Source organism: Equus przewalskii, chromosome 3 (genome assembly GCF_037783145.1).
Source record: "Equus przewalskii isolate Varuska chromosome 3, EquPr2, whole genome shotgun sequence".
NCBI lineage: Eukaryota > Metazoa > Chordata > Mammalia > Perissodactyla > Equidae > Equus > Equus przewalskii.
In genome coordinates, this window is record NC_091833.1 from 32,911,124 (window position 1) to 32,935,333 (window position 24,210).

At 50.8% G+C, this 24,210-nt stretch overlaps 2 long non-coding RNA genes across 5 annotated transcripts in view; one reads left to right on the forward strand and one right to left on the reverse strand.

The window, feature by feature from the left end:
- The window catches only part of LOC103548791 (uncharacterized), a 34,094-nt gene extending 12,724 nt beyond the window's left edge, over nucleotides 1-21,370 (forward strand). Inside the window, exons 1-5 of one of the 4 annotated variants that reach the window (XR_011538054.1) lie at nucleotides 1-9,655; nucleotides 10,034-10,296; nucleotides 14,078-14,255; nucleotides 16,677-17,947; nucleotides 19,033-21,370. This is a non-coding gene — a long non-coding RNA (uncharacterized lncRNA). Of the gene's footprint in view, nucleotides 17,948-19,032 lie in introns of all 4 variants that reach the window. The other 3 variants (XR_011538052.1, XR_011538053.1, XR_011538051.1) reach the window with 3 other exon arrangements.
- Nucleotides 14,065-24,210, reverse strand: part of LOC139082247 (uncharacterized) — a 23,188-nt gene continuing 13,042 nt past the window's right edge. The window contains exon 3 of the long non-coding RNA XR_011538055.1: nucleotides 14,065-14,202. This is a non-coding gene — a long non-coding RNA (uncharacterized lncRNA). The remainder of the gene's footprint in view (nucleotides 14,203-24,210) is intronic.

The window sequence follows — 24,210 nt, forward strand, 5'->3', positions numbered from 1 at the left end:
TGCAATGTACAATTGATGGCATCTTACAAATTATTTTGCAATGTACTTTTGTGATTCACAAAATAATGGTGCATTGTACAATTAACAAAATAGACAACATTAGGTATTTGCCATTTTTGGAATATTTGTTTAGGGGACTGCTGTTAGGGCTGAACAGGTCAGATTCAGGATCTGCACCTGGGAGGCTCAGGGGGTTAGTTTCTCTCTTTCTTTCTCTGCCTCTGTTTCTGTCTGTCTCCGTCTCTCTCTCTCTCTTTCTCTATGTTTCCCCTCTCTCTCCGCCTCTGTGTTACTCTGCATGTGTCTCTCTCTCTTTCATTTGCATCTGTAGGGGTTTATTCTCCCATCCTCTGAACAGCCCCACAGCCTTGTTCTTTCTCCCCAGCCCGCCCACCTCACGGTATCTGTGGAAGGCGCGTATGCATCCCCTAGACGCTCCGCGGCAGCCTCCTCAGCACCCTCCATGTCGCCCTGTCTTTGCTCTGGCTCCACCTTCACTGGAAAATTCCTTCCATGCTTTTAAGTTCAAATTCTCTGGATCCTCAGTGAATCAAAAAACCTTGCCGAGCATTTTTGAGGCTAGAAATTGCTAGCCAGCTCGGGAATTATTTGTCCTGTGGGTTAAGTGCTAAGCCCTGATCTAGTCAGCTGTGACCAGGGTAAGGAGGTGGGCGGCCGAGGGATGTGGGACCCCGAGGTCCAGCCTGTGCTCCCAGGAAGCAGGGGCATGCTGAGCTTGCATGTCTATACCTATTGCTCTATCCATATGGAGCGCTAAGTCTATAGCCCTGTCTAAGCCGGTGTCCATGTCCATCTTCCTCTTCTCGCCCATTCTTTCTCTCTTCTTCCTTCCCTCCTCCCTTCCTTGGACTTCCTGTGCACAGGGCAGCATTATCCTGCTGTGTAAGACCCTATCTTGCTGGTTTGCTCCTTTATTCCCTTTTGTCCTCCACCCCCGACCCCCCATTCTCCCCTGACAATCATTCTAATATATTCAATGTAGATATTTTTGGTTTTGGCATAGAACTGAAAAACTGGGCTTCCTGGTTTCGAATCCCAGATCTGATACTGATTAACTGTGTAACTTGGAACCCCGGTTTATGTAATAATGGTATTTTAAATAATAATTCTATTAAAATAAACAATAATTAATATTTTAATAATTATATATAATAATATGCATATCTTAGAGGGTTGCTGTGATAGTTGAGTGAATGAATGCACGCACTCAGAATGCATTTCTCAAATATGAGGGCACTAGAACAGTACCGTACTCATAGTGAGCACTATAGAAGGGCTCGTTATCTGGAGCGTCCTTGCAGAAGGTAGACCTCGTTCTTCCTACGTGGACACTGAGATGACGTAAGCAGCACCCAGTCACATACCTCATTCTATTACTTGTTTCGCTTAGCATCTTTCATTCATCTATATGAATTATTCTGCATTTTTATGGGCTTCAGCTATTTTTCACAAAGATGCTTCTTAACGGCTACACACTCTTTCTTTTCACCTATTTATCATTTATCAATTTAACAGTTCCATATTGTTGAACATTAAAGCTATTCCCAGCACTTGGCTATAAAAATAATGCTTCACTTTTGCATCCACAAGCATCCATCTGTATGTAACCTCCGATTTTTCCTTAGGTGACATCATTGGAGGCGGACTTGCTGGGCCAATGAGTGCGCACATCGTGAGTGACCTGGCTACACATATCGCCAACTTGCCCACCAGGCCGGTTGTGCTAATTTATGCTCCTTGGAGCCACATAGAAGATGTTTGTTTCCTCCTTCCTCTGCACCATGCCCAACCATGTGCATTTTCACTATGAAATAGAAGATCTTTGGTCTTGAGATCTCGACTCTCCATTGCGGTCCCGCGGAGGGCAGAGAGAGTCTTATCAGAAGGGCAGAGATTAGTATCAGAGAAGAGGAAAACACCCGGAGAAAGAGACTTCTCTTACCGCAGGAGGCATGAAAACAACAGCGAAGGCAAAAGAGATGTTAGGTCTCTGACGTCATGGGGGACCTCAGCTGGGCACAGAACCCGGAGCGGGTGGTGGAGGGAGGCTGGCGGGCAGGTTGGGGGACGGGGCGGGCTCTGCCTGCGTTCCTGGAAGCGAGCGGCCTCCTGGTTGCATATAAGGTTCATTTTGATTGTAAGTAGGGGTTTGCCTTCCCTAATGGCAGGGTTGGTAACGATGTGGTGACGGGAGGCATGCGTTACCCAGGGGAATCTGGGCTGCAGATCCCCATTCAGATGGAATGCTCGGCTGTTTGATTTTCATCTCCCATCATTTGATTGCATTTATTGAGCTGGGAATGTGGGGAGGCTAACTCTCTCTGATTTTTTTTTGTTTTGCTTTAATTTGGGGATGCGGCTAGAGAACAGACAGTGGCTGTTACTCCCACTGGATGGGGACCCCCTGACGGCGCATGAGCTGGAATTGCCGCCGGGTTTTGCAGGGGAGAGGTGAAGGATCCGGGGCAGCTTGCCTGAGATGAACTGGGAGAAGCTCGTAGGTTTGTTTAATGAAAGTAAGCTAGGGAGGTAGTGCTTCCCCCAGACAGCCATTGAAGGGGTCGGGTGTGTTAAAGGTGGTTTGTGGCTTAAACTGTGTATCTGTTAGGAATCCTGGCAGCTGCAAGTAAGTCCCTCGTGACTAACAGAAGGGAAACCTGGGAGGCGATTTTTCTCCCGGGTCAGGAGGCTGGAGGCAGCAGCTAGCTAAGCAACAGCAACGCTCAGACGTGGCACCTTGGAGGTTTTCTTAGCCTCCATGCCAAGATGTCGCAGCAGCTCCAGGAATCCCATTTTCACGTTTCCTGCCCTCCCCGATCCCTTCCTACTGAACGTCCTCTTTTCATTTGTTAAAATAATGCCATCATGCCTGTTTCAGACAGTGATATGACAACCTCAGGGCAGAGAATTGGCTTCAAGCTGAGGGTCACTGGGTGGATGGCTCTGAACCCAGATGAGGTCCCCACTGCGTGTCCCATTGCTCACCCCTGCCTCGCCCGCAGACGATGGAAGCCGCCGAGCAGCTGGCTTGCTTGGGTCTGACGCCACGTTCTGATTCCTTCTTCAGCCTCCACCACAAATTATTGTCAGCCAGGCAACCTGGAGGAGCTCACAGGCTCAGCCTCGCGGATTCAGATGTGAGTTCAGACCTCAGATCCAACACATTTAGCTTGTGTGACCTTGGGTAAGGCTGAGTGAGCCTCAGAGCCTCAGTTTCCCCGTCTATCCACTGGGCAAGAGAATGCACGATCAAGAATTGTTATGAGGACTAGAGAGGAAGGATGAAGTGTCCCCAGTGCTGTTCCTGGCATGGAAGGGCTCGATAAATGGTCATCTCTTATTATGATTCCTGCCAGCAGAGGGGGAGGGGGAGAGGAGCCGGGGACTGCATCTTGAGGAAACGGACAAAAAGGAAAAAGCAAAAGTGAAGGACCTTGTCTTAGCTTTCTCTTCTGGGGTGGGTCACGTCTGTTTGTGTGGGTTTCTAGGGAAGCGTTCCACATGCCATCAGGTGCCAGGATGAAGCCCTGCAGAACACACTTTGCAGACGTAAAAGGCACGTGGAAACTGCAGGAAATCACACTGGTTGAGGTCTTTGGTCTGAAAAGAGGAGTCTTCTCATCCACCATGTGTGTGATGATGAACGGATGTGCTGGAATGTAGGCAAATATAGGTGCAGCCTCCTCTGACAATTACTGCCAACCCACCGAGCATCCTGCCTTCCTACTGCAGGACAGGCGACGAGGGGCCTGGCAGGACAGAGAAACCACCAGATGTTGCAGCCTTCCCAGGTCTGGAAACCGCTGCACCCGGCATCCTGGGGTAGCCAAGGCGACTGGCTCCAGCTGTCCTCCACGGGATGATTATACGGAACGAGCTTCTGGGACAATTGCAGAGTCACCGGCAGTGGTGGAAAGGAAATGGAAGATGGGGAGAGGGCCTATTTTAAAGACAAAGCCACATCTGAGCATCTGGATTGAATTTGACAGAGAGTCAGCAGTGGGAGGGCTCTTAGAGTCCATCCAGTTCAAACTCCTTATATGACAGAGGAGAAGACTACAGCCTAGAATGCGGAAGTGACTTGCATAAGGTCATGCAGCAAGTTGGTGGTAGTACCATTCAATCCATCCATCTGTCCATCCATCCGTTCGTCCATCCATCATTCAATCAATCGAAGATGCACAGTGAACACTGATGTGCTGGGCACCATACTAGGTGCTGAACAGGAGGCCCCGACGGGCAGCTCTGATCCCCATCTTTAGGGCACTTACATTTCAGTGGAAGAGATGGGTTACAGCAAATCACGTATTTAATTTCAACTGGGATCATTGCTACGAGGAAAACTTCTCAGTGCCGAGAGAGAGTGGGAGGGGATCTGGAAGGACCCTCTAAGGAAGGGCTCTTTAAACTGAGACCCAAGGAGGAGTAGGTACAGCCAGACGAAGGAAAGGGTGGAGGTAGAGGGGGTAGTCCGAGCTGAGGGGAGACTCTAACAAGGGAAGGACCGCGGGGCATTGAGAAAATCAGGACCTGGGCAGGTGGGCAGCGCGAGGACCCAGACTTGGAACTTCCAGGCCAAGTGGTCTTCACTTGGCTCCGCGGCTCCCATCCCTGGACTCCGCACCTTACGGAATCAGGCTCTCTTCTGGTTCTCACGGTTAGAAAGAATTGGTAATGAAAATACTGAGTTGATTTGTTCTAGAGAAGGTCCATTCCAGACTGGACTGGGCTTAGGGGTTGGGGGAGAAGCCTATATTGTTTATAAATAATAAAATACTAACAAATATAAGCACATACAATAAAGAAATACATTATCTCCAAACATAAGAAGTCTAGGGTTCCTCATCCCTTGGTGAAATGAGTCTTCCAGGGATGTCAGGACTCTGAGGAGCATCTCTAAGTTCCCTTGACCTTTCCAGTAGAGTCACAGGTGGCAGGTGTTTCTTTAGGCGTCGTATCCTCATCTGATTGTCCCCAAAGGCAGGTAGATGGTGAAGCGACCTTTCTCCTTTTGTCGGAGAGAAAACTTCCCCATGAGTCTCAGAGCTGCCATCTCTTCCGGCTCATCGGCTCAGACTGGCTCATGCGCTCGCCACCAGCTGTAACACAGACTGGAAAAGTGATCATCTGAGGACATAAGAAATAGGGATTTACAGGTGGCTTCTGGGCCACCAGCCCACACTGTCTGTCCCATACTAGCTATTAGGGCGATAAACCCACCAAAAGGAATGAGTCCCCGTCCCATTCCCCATTCCGTGGTCCTGGTGAGTATCATCAAGTTGTGTCTGCAGTTTCGTGTTTGTTAGCATTTCAACGTGTGATGCGGCCCAGAAAAAGCATTGGGAGGAATTCAACACTCAGCCAATAAGAACGAGAAGGGCGTTTCTTCCACCTGGAAAAGAGCAACTTGATAGTCATGTGGGAGAGAAAGGAGCCCTGAGCCCCACCTCACCCCTTACACCAAAATTAATTTACAGTGTATCAAAGATCTAAATGCAAGAGCTATAACCGTGAAACATCTAGAAGAAAACATAAAAACTATATCTTCACACACTTGGGGCAGGCAAAGATTTCTTAGACGTGATGGAAAAAGCACTAGTAAAAAATAATGGTAAATTGAAATTCAAAATGAAAACCTTTTGCTCTTTCAAAAATACTATTAAAATGAAAGAGTAAGCACCAGGCTGCAAGAAACAGTCCTACTACGTTCATCTAGAGGACGGCTCGCATCCAGAATACATAGAGAACTCCCACAACTCAATGTTAGAAAGATGGTCAACCCAATGTGGCAAATGGCCGAGCCCTTTCACAAGGAAGAGACGTGAATGCCTAACAGGAACACAAGATGCTCAACATCACTAGCCATCAGGAAACGCAAACTCCAACTGCAGTATGGTACTGCTACACGCCCACCAGAATGGCTGAAACTAAAAAGACCCTCACTACCGGGTGTTGGTGAGGATGGGGAGCAGCTGGAACTCTCAAAGGTCACTCGGGGGAGTGTAGACTGGACATCCACTTTGAATGTGGATGGGCCGTCCCTGTGGCCGAGTAGTTAAGTTCATGTGCTCTGCTTCGGTGGCCCGGGGTTTTGCCAGTTCAGATCCTGAACTAGCACGGCTCATCAAGCCACGCTGAGGTGGTGTCCCACATAGCACAACCAGAAGGACCTACAACTACAATAAACAACCATGTGCTGGGGGGCTCTGGGGAGAAGAAGAAAATAAAAAGAGAGAGAAGATTGGCAACAGATGTTAGGTCAGGTGCCAATCTTTAAAAAAGAAAAAAAAAAAAGGAAAGCAGTTTGGCAATTTCTTATAAAGGTAAACATATGCTTCCTGAATGACTTAGCAATTCTGCTTCTAGCTACCCTTCCCGAGAAAAATCAAAACACACGTTTGCAAAAAGTCTAGTGTGCAAATGATCAGAGCAGCTTTGCTTTTAGTAGTCAAAAGCGGCATACAACCCACATGGCCGTCAAGGGGTTAACGGACAAACAAACTGTGATAAATCTACACGATGGAACGCTGCTCGGCAACAGAAAGGAACACATTTCTGATGCACGAAACAATATTGATGAAGCTGAAAATATCATTCAGTGTGGAAGAAGCAAGACACAAAAGAGCACATACTGCGTGATTCCATTTAAAGGAAGTTCTCGAAGAGGCTGAGCGACTCTGAAGCTGTAGACACCAGACCAGTGGTTTCCTGCGGGAGGGGCTGGATGGGGAAGGGGCACGGGGAACTTCGGTGATGACACAAACGAATAGATAAACTCTCTCTTCGTTGGGGTTATGGTTGCCTAGTGCGTACACTTGTCAAAATTTGAAATGGATGCATTTTGCTGTCGATAAATTTCACCTCAATAAAATTGATTTTTAAAAATCTGGCCCAAAGCAGGAAAATGTGTATACGTGGTACACTCAGGCGAGTGGAAATGTCTAGTTCTACTGGGCTCTTACAATAACGGCCATATCTGAAATTCTTTTCTGGAGGTTTAGCAAGAGTTGAGAGCTTTCCGGGGGCGTCTGCAGGGTCAGAGCTGGGCATTAGGCAGGAGTTCTGAGTGTGGTCATTACTGAGAAAATGTGTATCATGCAACCAGGGTTCGCTTGAGCATCAAACTCATCATGGGCTTCACTAATGCAAGAATTGGGTAATTTTCTGCCTACACACACTCATACACACACACACACACACGCACACACAAATACAGAACACAGAGACTCCTCTGTTCTCTGCAGAAATGAACAATGCGAGAGTCGGGCCCCTGGGGATGGAATATGAGACCTGTCGCCACCATCAATCATGGCCATCACTGAAGTAAGGGCTGCCATTTATCGCATCGCCTTTGTGGCGGGCACCACCCTGCTTTAGTGCCATGGTCTCATCCAAACCCTGCACGGCACTGGGAGATGGAGAACCGTCCCCGCTCACAGATGAGTCTCAGAGAAGGTCACCATCCTGGGGGGTAGGTTGCGGCAATGATCCTGACTGTCCCCTCCTGCCTGTAAGCGTGAGGAGCTCTCTCAGAGTGCATGAGGTGGCATGCTCCACCCCTGGACTTTGGCCTCAGCCGCATGACTCGCTTTGGTCGATGGGATGTTAGCCACCATGAAGGACAGAGCGGCTTGATGGGGCTCACACACTGGGACGTCCTCCCTTATGTCTTTGCTGCGGCCTTGAGGACGTGCCTGAGCCAGCCGGCTAGAGATGAGAAACAAGTGCAGCCAAGTTGACTTCCCGTCTGTCCCGCTGCGGCCAGCCTAGAGCAGCCACAGCTGCTGATCCCAGACAAGTGAGCAAACCCCAAAGACCCACAGGGCCGCCCAGCTGACCCCCAGCTCACCCAGATCCAAGAGCAACACACCCTTCTTGTTCTTCTGACTGAGGGTTCGTGGTCGGCTGTTATGCAGCGTTATTACATCAAGAGAGAAGCATCCACCTTCAGCTTTCTGAGCATACCAGGGGCCTACGGGCGTGTGGGAGGATGGTTGGAGGAATTTTCCAGAAGGAGAAAGTAGAGGAGGAAGCAGCAACCAGGGCCGGGGCTGGGGCAGGGGACAGGGTTTGGGACTTTCCTCCCAGGTCTGGAGTGTAGGAGGGTGTCCGGGGAAAGCGTCTCTTAAGGGCAGAGTGTAGGCAAACGCCCATTTCTTCTCACAGCAGAGCCGCCTGCAGCCCTAAGAACCTGGGCTCCAGCGTCCCCAAGCAGGGTTGTCAAACCCGGAATCGTGATGCACAGAGAGAGCTGCAAGCAAATTATTAAACAAAACAAAACGAAAAAACGCTTGGAGAAAGGAGAGTGACTAGACCAGCGCTTCTCAACTTTCGTGTGCTTCATTGCACGCAGGGCCTGGGGACTCGTCACACTGACAACGTTCCCGATTGTCATCGGGCGGGCCTGGCTGGGCCCTGGATTCTGTGATGCTGCTGATGCTGCTGGTCCGGGGGCCACACTTCGGGAAGGGAGGGATGGGACTGGAATAGACAAAACATGTTGCAGAGCCAGGCAAATCATAAGATTCTGTCTAGTTTTGCGAACATTTATTTCAAATGTGTGTGTGTGTGCGCGCGCAAGCGTGCGCTGTGTTGGGAAATGTGCTCTTATGTAATAGAACGGGATCCAAGAAAGTAAAAAACACTGAACCAGAGCTAGAAGCAGGACTTGGGTCAAAGACAAATACACTCAGGTGGATTTTGGCCTATGGATCATTTTGACTCTAATTTAAACATTAAAATGTCACTGGAAGGGACATGTTTCTTATCTAGTCCCCCCTTGCTTCCACGATGAAAATTTGAACTTGTGCCATTTCCTGTGGCGAGGGCCTACAGAGAGGGGTGAGAAGGGCATATCTATTTTGGAGTCTCATTTCAAAACCTCCCAATATCGCCGAAATCAACTGGCACAAACAGATCGCCTGGGAGTTTCTTTCATAGAAACGGCCAAGTGCGTCTATCAATGAAGCACATGCCACCGGGCGGAAGCGCCCGCCAATGGCCGCTCCATCAACTTTGGCAGATGTGTACATTATGCCTTTTGATCTCCAAGGATGCTGTATTTAGATGACATAATGCGCTTTTGGTTATCTTTCCCTAAGGTAGAAGGGACGTAAGCAGATATCCACTTTCGCAAGATAAAATTAGCACCTCTTTGCTGAGAGATAAACATGCTCAGCAGGAAAGCCCTGATTAAAGTACAAAGCAGCCCAGGGGTATTAGGCTGCACCCCTTTGAGTGAAATTCCTATTTATAATAAAAGGAAATAGCATTGGTATGACACAGGGCGACGAGGAGCTGCCTCGACTCCCGCCTTAAAGACAGGGCACCGTTGTTGCACCCTTCTGCTGGGTGCCACCTTGGTTTGGCTCCACAAAGGCCAAAACTGGGGATCAGGGGGAGGATGGGGGGAAGGGGGCTCTGTGTGGAACCCTGACTCAGAGCATGGGCTCCGTTGGTCCTGATGCTTTCTGTTCCCACATTCCGGGGCTGCTGTGAGCACTGTGTGGTCCGCCCACTGCACAGCGGAGCTCAGCGAGGGGGCGAGTGGGGCCGGCATTCCACCCACGGGTAACTCACCAAGCTGGTCACCCTGGTGCAGGGCTGGGTCTGCCCAGAGCGGGGCGTCGTGGAGGTAATTCTCGCAAAGGCGCTGGGTAGACCAGCTAGGGAGGCCCTGTCCCTTCCCCCACATGCTTTGCCAATTCCCACTTCTGTGCTTGGCCCACAGAACCCCTGCCCTCCACCCCAAATGTCCTTCCCTCTCCACACGTGCCTCCTTAGGAGCCGGTCACGGAACTGGGGACCATGAAGGGGGAGAGCCCCCGTCCTGCTCACGGCGGTGAAAATTAGCTGGCAGTGCACATTGTTCTAGATTTTTCGTTTTTCTCCACTGGATGGCTATCTTTCAAAATCAGAAAATGTCAGCGCCAGAAACTGCATTTCATCAAACTGCATTCGTTTGCTGAAACTCCCAGGAGACTTGTGGCTGTTGACTTTTTCTTTTCTGCAGGAGGCATCGAGTGAAGTTCCTTCATTCATTCAACAAATATTCGTGGTCGTCTACTGCGTGCCAGGCACCACCAGTGGGAGGTCAGTGGTGGTGAGAGAGTTGGTGGCCCTGTCCTCACCGTCCAGCAGGAATGACAGACTGAAGTGTGATGAGAGACAGGAAGGGGACATCGCAGCGGAGCAGCCCCAGTTACTCTTGGACTCAGGGTCAGAGGCAGCCAGATGACGAGGAGGAACCTGCACGAGCAATGGCTCAGAGTCAAGGTGAATGGAGGGAAGAGCTTCTTGGCCAGGCTGTGGAGATGGGAGAGGACTGGGGTGGGGCCGAGCCCCAGGCTTGGAGCCCTACGGGTCACATGAGCCACTGAGCTGCCTTCCAAGGTGAGGAGTGGTGACACGGTCCCAAGTGGTGGCTGTTGTCCCAGTGTGATCATTGATAACAACCCCCTTTACTCTCAAAAGTGTCCAAGTTTGAACAACTTATGCCTCCACTCTGTGACGGATTTTAAGCACGAAGATGACATACTGACACTTGTGGAGTGGAAGACCACTCCGGTTGCCCTGCGAGAATGGCTCAGAGGGGGCGCGGGTGGATGGAGGAAGAGCAGCCGTCAACCAGGGTGACTGCACTAGGGGAAAAGGACATAATCGGAGCTTCCAGGGCATTCCTGGCAACTGGCTCTGAACTGACATTAATCCCAGGAGACCCAAAAAGTCCCTGGGGTCCCCAGTCCCAGAGGGGCTCATGGAGGTCAGGGCATCAATGGAGTTTTAACCTAGGTCTGTCTCACAGTGGGTCCAGCGACTCCCCAAACCCGTCCTGTGGTTACCTACCCAGTTCTGGGGTGCATATTAGAATGGACGTGCTCTGCAGCCGGCAGCATTCCCACGTTGGAGACGGGGCATGGGAACAGGACTCCTGGGTTGCTGGCTGGGGCTGCTGCTCCCCGAGTTTATTGCAGCAGTTCCGGTTCCCACGATGTCACTCATTGACGCCTATCCTGGGTGAGCCACGAGTAACTACTGTACGGAGGGGGCCTGCCTCCCCCTTTCAGGATTCGCCCCTCAGATCAGGGCTCAGTGTTCAACCCTTCACGGGACCTGTGTCAACAGTTTCTTGATTGTGATGAACTTCAACAGCCTCACACAGTCTGACACTCCCTCTACCCCAGCTAAAAGGGACTCAAAATTGGCAATGAGGCATACCTTCACCGACATCTTCTCTGAGAGTTATGAGAACAAACACAGACCCAGGGTTCACTCTGAGCTTGTATTATGGGCCGCACGTTCAAGGTGGGCGAGGATTTGGCCAGGCCCCACTCTTGCTGCTTTGGAGGGTCCTCCTTCTCCCCCCTGCCCATCCCCCTTTGGTTTCCCAAAGCTCTTCATCAATGCTGGGCAGCAGGTTGTCATGTACACCCTGGTATGAATTTCTTTCCCTGCCCTTCCATCCCCCTTGGTGGGGGAGGGCATTTTATAAACCACATCTCATCGTGAATGAAAGTCAGACGTGTGCTCCAGGAGAAACAGTTCAGTGAGAACAGGCAGGGTTAGGAGAGCCTTCCTGGGTGCCTGTGAAAACATGACAACCCTTGGCGTCCTCCTTCTCCAGGGAATACCGAGTTCTTGGCCTCTTGCTCTCCAGGCCGCCAGGCCTCTGTCGCTGCACCTGCTTCTCCAGGGGGAGTTCCCAGAGACAGAACTTCGCAGCCCTGACTTCTCCCCTTTACTCTGAGGCTGGTTCCCAGTACAGACCCGCCCTCTGGAGTGTCTGGCCCCGTGAAGACAAACAGGGTCAGAATTCCTCCACTTCTCCTCAGAAACCAGCCTCCCTACTCAGCTTCCTGTCATCACCAGCTCCCGCCTCCCCACGCACCCTTGCTTAGCTCACCTGGGAAAGTGGCTGCGCCCATTTTTGTAAGGCTCGTTCAGGACTGTGGCTTAGTCCGTCCTGGATTCTCCTTGCTGAAAACCTCTGAGCTCTCGCACCCTCAGGAGAAATGGTCCCTCTGAGTCGTCAATGTCACCGATCAACTTCCACATTTAATCCTGCCCAGAGCAGATCAAGACAAACTCTGAAAAGAGGATGGTGACGTCCCCACGCCCGCAAGAAATTCAGCATAAAAGCGACACTAAACCACAAAAAATGTGAGGAAATCCAGCAAAGAGCTGAGGGTTTTGACTACATTTTACAGTAAGCAAGTTTAACGTGATTTTGTTTTATTGGTTCATCTTCTGTTAATTGCCCCTCTGATTTTTCATATATATTTTTTGTCATGTATTTGCCCATTCTCCCCTCTATTGACTTGTTCGTCATTTTCTTATTAGTCTGTAGAGGTTCTTTCTGTTTCTGGGTTTCTACGCTTCTGGAGCCATCTTACTGGTTATATAGGTTTATCTTTCCTGGCTTTTAATCTTTTTTTCCTCAAGCCTAACTTACATCCGGGAAAGTACAGAGAGTGTGCAATCTTAGATTTATAGCTTATGAATTCTACATATGTGTACACCTCCGTAGAGACATATAGTATTCCCAGCCCCAGCGGGTTCTCCCCAGACGTCCTGCCCCTTCTGGGCCTAAACTTTGCTCAGAGATGGGCTCTGTTCTGACTTCCACCCTCAGGGCATTTGGAGAAATATCAGACTCGTCTGTCAGACCCTCGACTTGGATCCCCTGGCTTGCTGGGTCTGGGATCTCTGCCCTTTGGGGGACCCCCACCGTCTGAGCTCTGCCACGTGAACCTCCAGGATCCCAAAGAGCGGGGCTCACTTGAACGCACAGATGGGGCTCTCTGCTCCCTCCTGTGCAGCCCTGACCAGGAAGCGTGAAATCAGCTGCTCGTGGTCCCAGCTGCACGTTGGAGTCTGGGGTGCCTGAACACGTCCTGACGCCCGGTCCCCCCCGAAAGACTCTCAGTTGGCCCAGGGGGCAGCCCGGGCACTGGCGTTTGTAAAAACCTCCGTGGGATTCTAAAGCATAGTTCAAGCGAGAACTCTGCTCCCAATCCAGGAGCGCGGGAAGCCACTCCCACCAGGCAGGTGGAGTCGGCGGTCGTTCTGCTCGAAGCCCGGGCCGCTCGGACTGGTCATGGACCAGCGAGCTCCGGCATCGCTGCTGATGGCTCAGGAGGGACCATCTCAGCCCCATCCACACCCGCCCAAATCCGAACCCTCACTCTGGCTGGACCCCCAGGGGATCGTGTGCATGTCGCGCAGAAGGGCCCGGATGGGATGAACTCAGGGGGCCTCGCAGCCCACCAGGCTGCAGTTGGCTGCACCCGCCTCCCTCGGCCGTTCTGGGCGTGGCTTTTAGGAGATGGTGCGGGCCAGGGGCTATCTGTTCTTACAGCAGTGTGGCAATTTATGCTCTTCCTTCTCTGTTTTTTTTTAGCTGTCTCCTTAATCAGAAGAAATGTTTTCTCCATAGTCTCTGGAACTAATTTCCTTAATATGAATCTCAGCCTTAAAGATATTCTCTCTCAAAGAACTCGAGGCAACTAAAGACAGTGTCTCCCTTGCAAGTCCTGGACCAGGATGAGTGTGAGTTCTGCAGGCTCTTTCCATTCAGAGGCAAAGACCCTCGGACCATGTCCACTGGACTTTGGCCTGTGGGGAGCTGCTGGGGGCTGTGTGCTCCATGTCCCTTTGGGGGCTCCTTAAGGGCCCTTAAAATGTCATAGCCTCTGACTCCGCTTTGTTACCATTGGGAATCTATCCCAAAGAAATAAACGGAAATACAGTAAAAAGCTTTCTGGGTAAAATACTCCTGTTACAGAGATAAACGTACAATATAAACGTGAAATACCGCACGTGGCCAACAACAGGGAGGCAGGTGGCTCCCTCTTAGGATCTCGGCCGCCCACTTGAGAGCACGTGTAGGGAGACTCCAGGCACACAGGGAGCTTCGACAGCATGGACGATGGCAGCCACACGGATATAAAAAGAATTCATGGAAGAAGTTCAGAAGAAAGGAGAGGAGGCATTAATCGAAGGTATATTCCAGGAGAAAAAAAACAATCCGCCACAATCCGCCCACTCTGTTTTTCAGGTTCTCCTGTTTGCCGAATGCGCACATCACTGCAGTTACGAGCGAGGGTGCTTGAAGGACGTCCCCGGGCCGTGGAGAGCTGCGTGTTCAGGTCACGGCGAGTCGTCAGTGGCAGAAGATTTTATCTGGTAACAGAAGGAAGAAGGTGGGAAAGAAACTTACGGATCATCATCAGCAGGTGGGGACACAGTCCAGAAATGTGAAACAAGAAGCCCAGGTCGCCCAGCAGGTAGCCACCCCACACAGCTCTCTGATGGCAGGCTTCCCCCGAGGACGCCAGGTCACTGCACTGGAGCTTTAGTTTCTTTCTCCCCTTCTTGTGACGGTGCTGCATCTTGTGTTTTAAAATAAGTGATTGGTCTCAACACCTCCAGGTGTTTTCCTCCTATAGTCTCAGTTAAATAGCAATACAACAGTTGATTGTTATGGCAGACCAGCACCTTGCCCATCTCTGCTGTGCTCTTACAGACAGCGAAACAGGGACCCAGAGAGGGCAAGCTACTTGCCTGAGCAAACACAGCTCATAGGAGGCAGAAGCAGGATTCGAACTGGCTCTGTTGGACGCCCAAGCCCCAGTAGCTATGCTGCCCGGCCTCCATGGTGGGGCAGGTGGCCGGCGGCCGGAAAGCCCCTGAGGCCTCGAGCAGAGCCAGCTCCAGGACGCAGGGCTGTTTATTGTTCCTGCGGCTCTCGGCGCAACCATCAACACGTTGTTTGAAGGGCGAGGGCCGGTGGACTTTGAAGAGCGTGGAGAAGGAGGGCTCCCCCAGGGGTTTGCTGTCCAAACAGACGCAACAGAAACCAGAGGGCGACCAGGGTGGCCGAAAGGCTGGTGGGTGGCCTGCGAGCCTGCAGGGTCTCCCGTGCTGTCATGTGATGACATGTTGTGTGACTCCCATGGCAAGGCCCGGGGCCTCCTCATGTTCCCTCCCTGCCAACGCTGGGGCCCCGGGCACTGTGCCCACTCTCTCTGTGGGCACCCAAGGGCGTCCGCTGCCAGCAAGGGCTTCCATGGGGCAGACACAGGTCAGCCCAGCTGAGTGCTGGCTGCCGGGGGACCACACTGCACGGCCCCTGACAGCTTTGCTCTCCTGGTCCTTGAGAACGTGGCCCGAGCTCCCTGATGGATTCCTGAAGCGGACCTTGACTGTGACCGGCTCAGGGAGAGGAGGATGGGCTTCGGGCAGTGCCGGCTGAGAGCCCGGACCACGGCACCCAGGGTTTGCTGGGCACTCTCGATGTGACACGCACTTCTCCTGTCCTATTTTGTGCAATCCTGAAACAGCTCCATGAAGTGGGGACCACGACCCTTCCCACTTTACAGATGAGCAAACTGAGGCTCGGGATGGAGAAGTAACTTGCCCGGGTGTCAGGCTAGGGTTTGACCCCGGGCATTGTGACCCGGGCTTGAACTGCTGGTTTGGGGCCCCGATGTCGCAGCACAGAGACTCCACTCTGGGCTCTGCCAGCAGACTGCCCAGCTTTAGCTTTAGCTCCTGCTACGGTCATGTTGTCACTTTCCAGCAGCCTGGTCTTCAGAGATTGACTGACCGCCCTCTGCCTCCGTTTCCTCATCTACAAAATGAAGGCAATAAGAATGCTTGCCTCCTGGGGCTGTTGTGGGAGCAGATGAGCTTTTCCCAGAAGCTGGTGGCACAGCACAAAACTCCTAGGGTCTGGCAACGCTCCCATAAAGGCTGGCTGTCATGAATGCAAGTACGATTATGTACGGCTGAGCCGCACCGGTCGTCTTCTCCCTGTGAGTTGAGCTAGTCTTCCTTTCTCTCCGTTTGCTCCCGTTAAGTGTGGACAGTGATGGTCAATGTGAGCATCACTGAGAAGATGCCAGACGATGCAGAGACTGCTGCTGCTTCAGATATCCAGTGTCTACAGAAACCTCTGGACCAGTGTATTTTTATTTCAAATATTCACTCTGTCTTCAGACGCCCTTCCCAGTTCTCGCCCGGAGCACAATTCTCTCTAATAATAATCATGTAATCTACATAAAATTCAACATGTTAAGTACGGCAATTGACCCGGAGAGGGATCACCTCTACAAGGGCTGGTGTTTCGTGGAGAAACTGAGGGAAAAAACGAAGCGAGGGTTGGTGATCCTCTCATTATAAAAGAAAAGGAAAATGCCCTCCGTTTAGGCTGCAGCAACTTTCTGTCAAAGAAAAGGAGAGGCTTAATGAGAAGTTATTTTTTAAATCAGATTTGCTTAGGAGCTGTTACACTCACGTTGTGATTTAAAAACAAAAGAAATTAAACTGGCGTTTTGCCGAGTTTCAGTTGGTGTTGGCTGGTTCCAACACGGCCTGAGGAGCAGTGGTTTTTTCAATAGTCCCTGTGGCCTCGGCATCCCCCGACAGGGGCTGTTGTCCCACTGTGGGAGAGCCGGGGGCCAGGGTGGGGGCACAGAGCGTCCGGATGGCCATTCTTACCACCGCCCAACTGGGCTTTTCTCATTAACCTGCGGTGACACTCGACTGATAAGTCAAAGAAAACCCAACAGGGAACTGAACTCATACATGTGGGTGTGGAATGGGTGGAAATCTCTTCGCTTTGCTAATTGGGGTTCTCTTCTCATCTCAACTAGGTTCTGGTCTTTGTCTGAGCAGACAAGATAAGAAGGAAGCTGGGGTTTTCTAACAAGACCGCCTGGCTGGCCTGCCTGGTCATTTCCAAGGGTCCAGCATCAGCGAGAATCCTTGCCTCCTTGGCAGTAGAATGACTCTCCTGGGAGAACGTTGTGTGATGTCTCTAGCGGGGCTGGTGGCGGTTCTGAGGCCCTCTGAAGTCTGCCTGCGGGTGTTGCCTTGAGCTGGTCCGTCTCCGTTCCTTTGCTGGGGATCATTTTCCTTCTGAGCTGCTGACCCACTTGCTCATTAGCATTACGAAAGTTTGGGCCAGCTAGCTACTCTGCAAAGCCACAATTGCTTTCAGAAAACAAAAGAAGCACCGATTTATGAAAGCCAGTGAAGACTTGTATTGCCTGCTTGGAAATTATAAAAATCAAATCGAACAAAATAAAATTGTGCACTTCTTTTGTGTCTCTTTGTCAGAAGGACTTGAAAAAACAAATAATGATGTATCGACCTTTGTTTGTTTAATACAAAAATAATATTTTTTAAAAAGCCATTCAATGAATTTGTAAATTGAAGCAAGGAGGTGCTTCCTTTGAATTTTTAAAGCCCTCACAGCTTTAATCGTCCAAACCAAAAATTCTATGTGGCACCGATAATGGATTTTTTTTCCCTATCTGAATATAAAAAAGGATTATGGATGTTATATTGACACTGGGCTAAATCTTTCCCTTATAAGGTGTTTGACATAAATAGCTTTTATTATGTAACTCTTAAATAGAAAGAATACACATATTTTGTAAAGGTCCCAGCTGCTATTGTTATCATTCAAGACATAAAATTGGAATCCCGACTTCCAATATCAAATTTGAGCACAGACCCTATAAAATGTATCTTGTCAGAATGTGCCAGAACTGCTAAGCTCTTTTCAGCAGAACAGCTTGCAGCTGGTGCTTCATCTTTAAGGGTGAGAATCAACTTGGAGTGTCCTCCGGGTTAGGCGGCAAATTGGTCCCGGTTTTGCCCCTGCCGCAGGGCTGGCCCGGGAAGGCGTGGGCTTAGATTAGCCGTGTCCTCTGTCGTTTGACGGGGTGACACGAGCCCGCAGGGCTGAGCGCAGGGCCCGGAGATAGGACCAGCCAGCAGGAATGCAGAGAATGTTTCTCTTTGGACTCTATCGAGGCACACAGACCATGGGGATTCTGTCCGCGGTGACAGCCTTAACATTTGCCAGAGCCCTGGACGCCGCTGTAGAAATGGCATTGCCCACCCGGAAAGTGAGAAGGTAAGGTTTATTTTTGTATTTTTTTCTCTCTCTCCCATATACAGACTGTAGAAAGACCACCAAGCGTGGGCCATTTTTTTTTTCCACCACGATGTACAATTCACATTTGTTAATCAAAAAAAAGTGCCCGAGGTCATCCACCTAGACGTTTTTTTTCTTCTTAAACAGGAAACGGGTTTCAGATGTTTATATGTTAAAAAGTAAGGCTACTAATCTGTTTAGCCATTTACCAGACCCTGGCTAGCTCGCTCTTACATTTTAACGTTCAGACCTCGTGGAAGGACATTCATTTTGATCCCTCCTGTTATTTAGAATTAAAAAGAGAAATCTTTCAATGGTCACCTGCTTTTGGGGGGCAGTTAGAGCAGAGATGAAAATAAATGAATCAGGCAGTTTAGCGAAATTGTGCCGTTAGCCGCATGGGCGCTGTGCAGCGTGCTGGAGAATTCGATGCTCTCAGGCAATTCTTTAAAATAGACTGTGGTCACATGTATTTTCATGTGTCCACAAACTGAGGGCGACTGAGGCATCTTATTTAGATTCAGAATGGAGATTCACAGATGCACACAGTTAAGAAGGCTACAGCAAAGACAAAAATCATGCTTTTAGAGTCGGACCTTTTTCTCTGGATCAGCCGTTTTCCACAGCTCTTCTCGAGATTAAGCTGTGAGCAGTAACAGAGAAGAGCCATTTTCGGGGGAGCCCATGATCCCTTGAGATGCCTTCAACCCGATGTTTGGAAATAAAGGTTTTGGTTTTATTGCTGGAATTTCTTTTCCTCGCCCCAGGGCTGCTGATTTTAAGCAGTTGCTGCTGGTGAGGATGTTTCCCTGTGTAGTGTGGCAAATCAATGATACTTTTCCCATGTTGGGGAGGTTTACATACGTATAATCCGGGAAAAAGGAGCACAAACAGGGGTGGTTCGAATGCTTTTTAAGCGAATTTGTTGGTATTCAAATCATTGGCTGAAAAATTTATTTTAAACGTAGAATGCAAAGCAGGGGAATTCTATCATTTGCTGCCCCCGGGTCTGCTGGCCCCACTCTCCACCAGCCTGCATTTGACCAAATGCTTTATGTCTGCAGATCCTGTAAGGAGGCAGAATGACGGTTTTCGGAAACATCCCGTCAAGGAGAGAGAAACAGCTAAATTGAAATGGGCTCTTAAAATCAGCCCAGGGTTCTCTGGATCAGTGAAAACAGGTATTTGTAAAAATGAAAACACGGACAAGGAATTGGGCTCTATTTCCCTACAAGCCTCTTCCCCCCCCGTGCCTCCTAAATATATATATATATTTCTATGAAGCAAAAATACATTTGTTTTCTTTTTCATCAGGGTTATCAGACGTGGCTGGAGAAAAGATTAGTACAAGTCTAAAAACGGACATGTAATACGTGTCAAGCTCCTTTGAAAGGGGGTGAGATGGCTATGATAACAAAACTTAAAATGTGTGTTTTCTGACAAACAAAAAACCCATTTTGATTTCTTGACCTGTGTTTGAGCTCAGCGTTCAGATGACACAAGGCTACCCCCGCACAGGTGTCAGGGGCTCCCAGCATGAACCCGGTGACAGAACAGCGACAATGCCACTGGCATCGAAACGGGAGCAAAAATAACAGAAAATGGCTCTGTTAGGAAAGAAGCTTCTGCAGGGCGGATCCCTCAGAAAGTAAGTCCCCAGCAGATGCCGACCCGCGCAGCGCTGATCCACGTCAGCCCAGGTTCTCCAAGCCGTGTCTGCGACACCTGAGAACCTGGGACCTCGAGTGAGTCAGAGACCACCGAGCAGGACCCTTGAAAGGCACCAAGGTGCTGAAAAAGCGGAGGGGAGCCTGGCGCAACGTCTCCGCAGCCGCCAAAAGGCCCCGGAGCAAACGGACACAGAGATGTGTCTGATGAGGTGATGGAGAGGGTGGAGGGTGGCGGTTTCGGTGACGGCGACATTCCTCTGTCTGGGCAGGACGTGGGGCATTGGGCTGAGAGGTCCCTATGTGAAAATCGCAGGAGACGAACCACTTCGGGCCAGTCCTTTTTTGTTGTTGTTGTTAAATGTCTCTTTGGCCCCCAAACCGTTATGAAGAGAAAAATGCCGAAGTCTGCAAATCCAGGGCCATCACTGTGTCAGCTCCGAGCCGAGATGTTTCCCAAATGAACACCTGGAGGACGTAAATCACCCGGCCGTAAACACTTCAGGCCCGGCGCAGGCTGCGGGCTGGGCGGGGCGGCCTCCTCCCACCGGCCAGGGTCCGTCAACCAGGCGCTGGCCTGCACTCATCGGGGCTCCTTTCCGAGAGAGACCCCCACCCCCCAGTCTGGGAGCAGAATCCCCTCACAGAGGTCACTCAGATAACGGACAGACGTGCTCCCACCCTGGCCACCGGCCGACTTATCCCGGGCTGGTATTGGGGAGTGAAGCTGTCAGAGGTTTATGTCGTTATGGCTTTACGATACCTACAGAGGGGACCAGGGCCCCGGGCTTCAAGGTGGCTATTTTTGAAGGCGGCATGTAATGATAAAATCCTAAAAAAAAAGTCTTTCTTTTTAAATATCCTGAAAGTAAAATCATAACCATAGTAATAACAAAACCAAAAGGTTTGTATGAAATGTCCCCAACGTTAGGAGATGTCAAAGGGCATTCGCTCTTTTAAGACAAACAGAATTCAAATATTAAAATAACTTTCTTTCTCCCCACTGTCTTAAATTCCTGGGAACCCCCATTTGGTGTATGCGATTGTCATAAAAATCCCTGAAGGGGGGACACAGATGGAGGCCAGCGGGATCCATCTCAGAAAGATCGCCTCCTTGGGAATTTCTTTACATTCTGATGCTCTACTTAAAATAAGAAAATCTCTCCTTATAATTATCTGGCTAGGAGGAGTCTTTTAAATGATGTCTTCTGCCTTCAGCCAGACAGATGTGAGGACGAGCAAAGTAAACACTACAAAACAGCCTTCAGTCCTGGCTTTTTATGGCTCTATTCCTTTCCACCCACAGCACGGATCAGAGGAACGTAGAGAACTCGAGAGTAGGGACTCTGTCTCCGGGATCAACCTTGCACCGAAGAAAAACAACCCAGAGAAATTATTCTGCAGCCTGAAACGAAGCTAGGATCAAATGGTTGCTCATCGGAAGGAATATTTAAATTGGACAAGTCAAATCAAGCGTTATTAAATAAAGCTTGTTTAATGTGTCTCCAACGGAAAACGTCTTTTGAAGGGCGGTTTAACCTGATATTACAAATCTGGCCCAGCGCATGTCTTCAGGCTCCATCGGTGCATACGGGAATTTGTGTTCATACCACGAAAAGTGTGCTACCCTCTCTTCACAAAGTATTTTTTTCCCCATGTATAAAATGAAAGCAGAAAGGTTTTTAGGTAGCTATTGAAAACTGTTAATGTCATATAATAAATATGAGACAACTGACCCATGTTTTAATGTTTATTCGTCCGACAGAGTGCAGCCCGGCCACCTCGGGGACGTGGGTGACATGCTCCGAGCCGAGACCCTCGCGTGTGGGGTGATGTTTTCCCACCATGGTGCGGTGGGGTAGCAGCTGACCTGTGCTCTTCCCAAACCTAAAACCACTCTCTAATGGGTTTTACAATATTTACATTTTCAATTTTATTTATAGGACACCAGATGTCTACATTCAAAAGAAAAAAAAAAAATCGTTTGGAATATCAAGTCCCGGCCTTCCCCACGGTGGCTAGCTGGTCATTGTGCTTCCCGGCTGCCATGCAGCAGCGTGTGCGAACCCATGCACAGCTGGGGGCTGTGTCTGCCCAGGGGTCAGGGAGGTGGGACATGGGGCATTTGTTTCCATTTTCTGTGTGACCACAGGCACGTCCTTATTCTGGGCCACATTTTCTCTGTCTGTAAAAAGGGAGGACGTTGGCTTGTCCCAGCAATGCGATGCTTTGCACTTCTCTGTGACCACCCTCTCTCTCATTAACCTCTTCTGACATCGGGAACCCAGCCTCTGAGGACCGGCCCTCAGCCAGACCTACGAGCCAGCGCCGGCTAGGTCCTCCCCGGGCCACGGCGGGAGCGAGCGCTGGGGTCGGTGAATCGCTAAATGCCTCTCTTCCTTCGTCCTTCACAGTGGGCTTAGAATATTCAGCCCGTGTCAGGGGTGACCAAAAGGTGCTTCAAAAACACAAGCTGAGATTTTCATTCGCTTTATTGTTTTCGTTGTCAACTGACATGACAGTGGACCCACCCTGATTTATCAGCTTGAAAAGCAGTCCCACCTTTTCTCCAAGCGGCACAAGATCCTGCGAGACCCTTCATACACCTCTTCTCCCCCCGGGGGGAAGATTTGATGCCTGTCCGCCAACATGGGCAGATGAGCAGTGTGCTTTTCAGCACAGACCCCCTTCACGGGCTCAGCCTGGTCCCTTCCTCCTCAGTCGCAAACGAAAGTGTCCCGTGAAGGCGGCGGGAAGCACGGCTGAGAGCGTGGGTGGCGAGCAATGCCCCCGCGGGCGATCTGCAGGAGCATCCCACGTGTCACCTCCTTTGTTCCTGGAGAGGAGTCCTTGCCCCCTTCTCAGCAGCGCTCCTGGCCACTGTGCGTACTGCCGAGGGACCGTGGCCCTGGAGATGGCCCTGGAGCAGCACAGGGGGCCGGCAGGCCGCCTAACAATTCCTCCTGCACCTCACTTTTCAGGCCTTGCCAGGCCAGAAGGGCAGACGATGAGTGAAGATCCTTAGGAGAGAGGCTCTCAAAGTGGGGCCTGAACGTCCGTGGGGCGGGCAGTGGCATTCTGTGTTTTCACAGGCCCTTTGGGGGATTTGGGACTAACCCCGGGGCAACGTTGCTTTAGAAAAGCCCCCCCACCCCCACCCCGCTCCGGGTTGCCTAAGGAAAGCAGCCAGGAGGACTGGTTTCCATTTCCCGCGGCTGCAGCGCACTCACACCCCCTGAGCATCAAAGCAGGAGAGATGGAGGCCCGGAAGGAGGCGGCATCCGCAGGCCTGGATGATGAGCCTGCCTGGGACACGGGGAAGAGGAACAAGAAAGGTCAGGAGAAGCGGGTGACAGATGGCCCGGCGGGAGGCGGAGAAGAAAGCTTTAGGGTGAGAGACGTGGGGAGCAGAGGGAGAGGTACCACTGACAGCAAGGAGCTGAGAAGATGGAGTGGGTGGGGGCGGGGTGAGGGGGCCCAAGGGAGGGAGGAGGGGAGGCGGCAGGGCACTGGCATCATTCTCCCCTCACCATTTGGCAGCTCTTGTCTGCTGGAGGGACCCTGTCTCCTGCTGTTCCACCCCACGCCTCCCATCCCCCACCTAGGGGCTCTCAGCCCTGACTGTCCCTTACTGTCCACCCCCTAGACAGCTTTGACAGCCCCGGTGCCCAGCGCCCCCCCCAGAGATTTGGAGGCCCTTGGCTGGGCCTGGGACCCGGCTTCGGGACTTGTTTTTACCAGCTCCCCGGTAGTTCTGTGCACAGGCAGGGACTGGGACCCACTGCCCTGAGTGGAAACTGCCAGATTCACACTTCCTATAGGAGCTTCCCCTGGACGAACTGGAGACTTCAGAGGTTCTGTTTGTAATTCGCACACTCTGAAGGAGCGCCGTCTGGGTGGTGGGCTTGCCTGGGTCCATCAGCCACAGCATCTCCATCGTCTCCGTCATTCTAGATATCAGAGAGAGGTGCTCTCTGCGTTAGGGCATTTGGGGTTGGGGCGTGGCGAAGCAGAAACACTCTCGGGGTGGAAAATATTCCCAGGAGCCCGTATCTGCCCTGTCCCCTTCGTCCGTGGGGTCTGAAGTGAAGGAGCCCTCTCAACTTGTGCGTACCCCTCCCCCCCCCAACCCGAGCCTCACCGTCCAGACAGTGAGAATGAACGGGACTGCCCCAAACAGGTTCTGAGCCCAGGCTGACTCCCACAAGGCTCCCTCCTGTCCCCATGTGGCTTCTCTTTTCTTGATAAATGTAGTAAGACAAAACAGAGACAAAATTTAAAAATCTGAAAAAATTCAAATCTTCATGAGTTGAAACATACATCCCAGGTGTTGGTTCTAAGTACAGTCGTGCGTCGCTGAATGACGGGAGTGTGTCCTGAGAAATGTGCCGTTGGGTGATTTCCGCGTGGTGTGAACATCACAGAGCGGACTTACACACACCTAGACGGTGCAGCCTGCTACACTCCCAGGCTCTACGGTGCTAATCTCACCGGGCCCCTATCATGTGTGCGGTCCGTCGTTGGCTGAAATGTTATTTGGCCCATGACTGTAATTATGATGTTCCATTGGCCCAC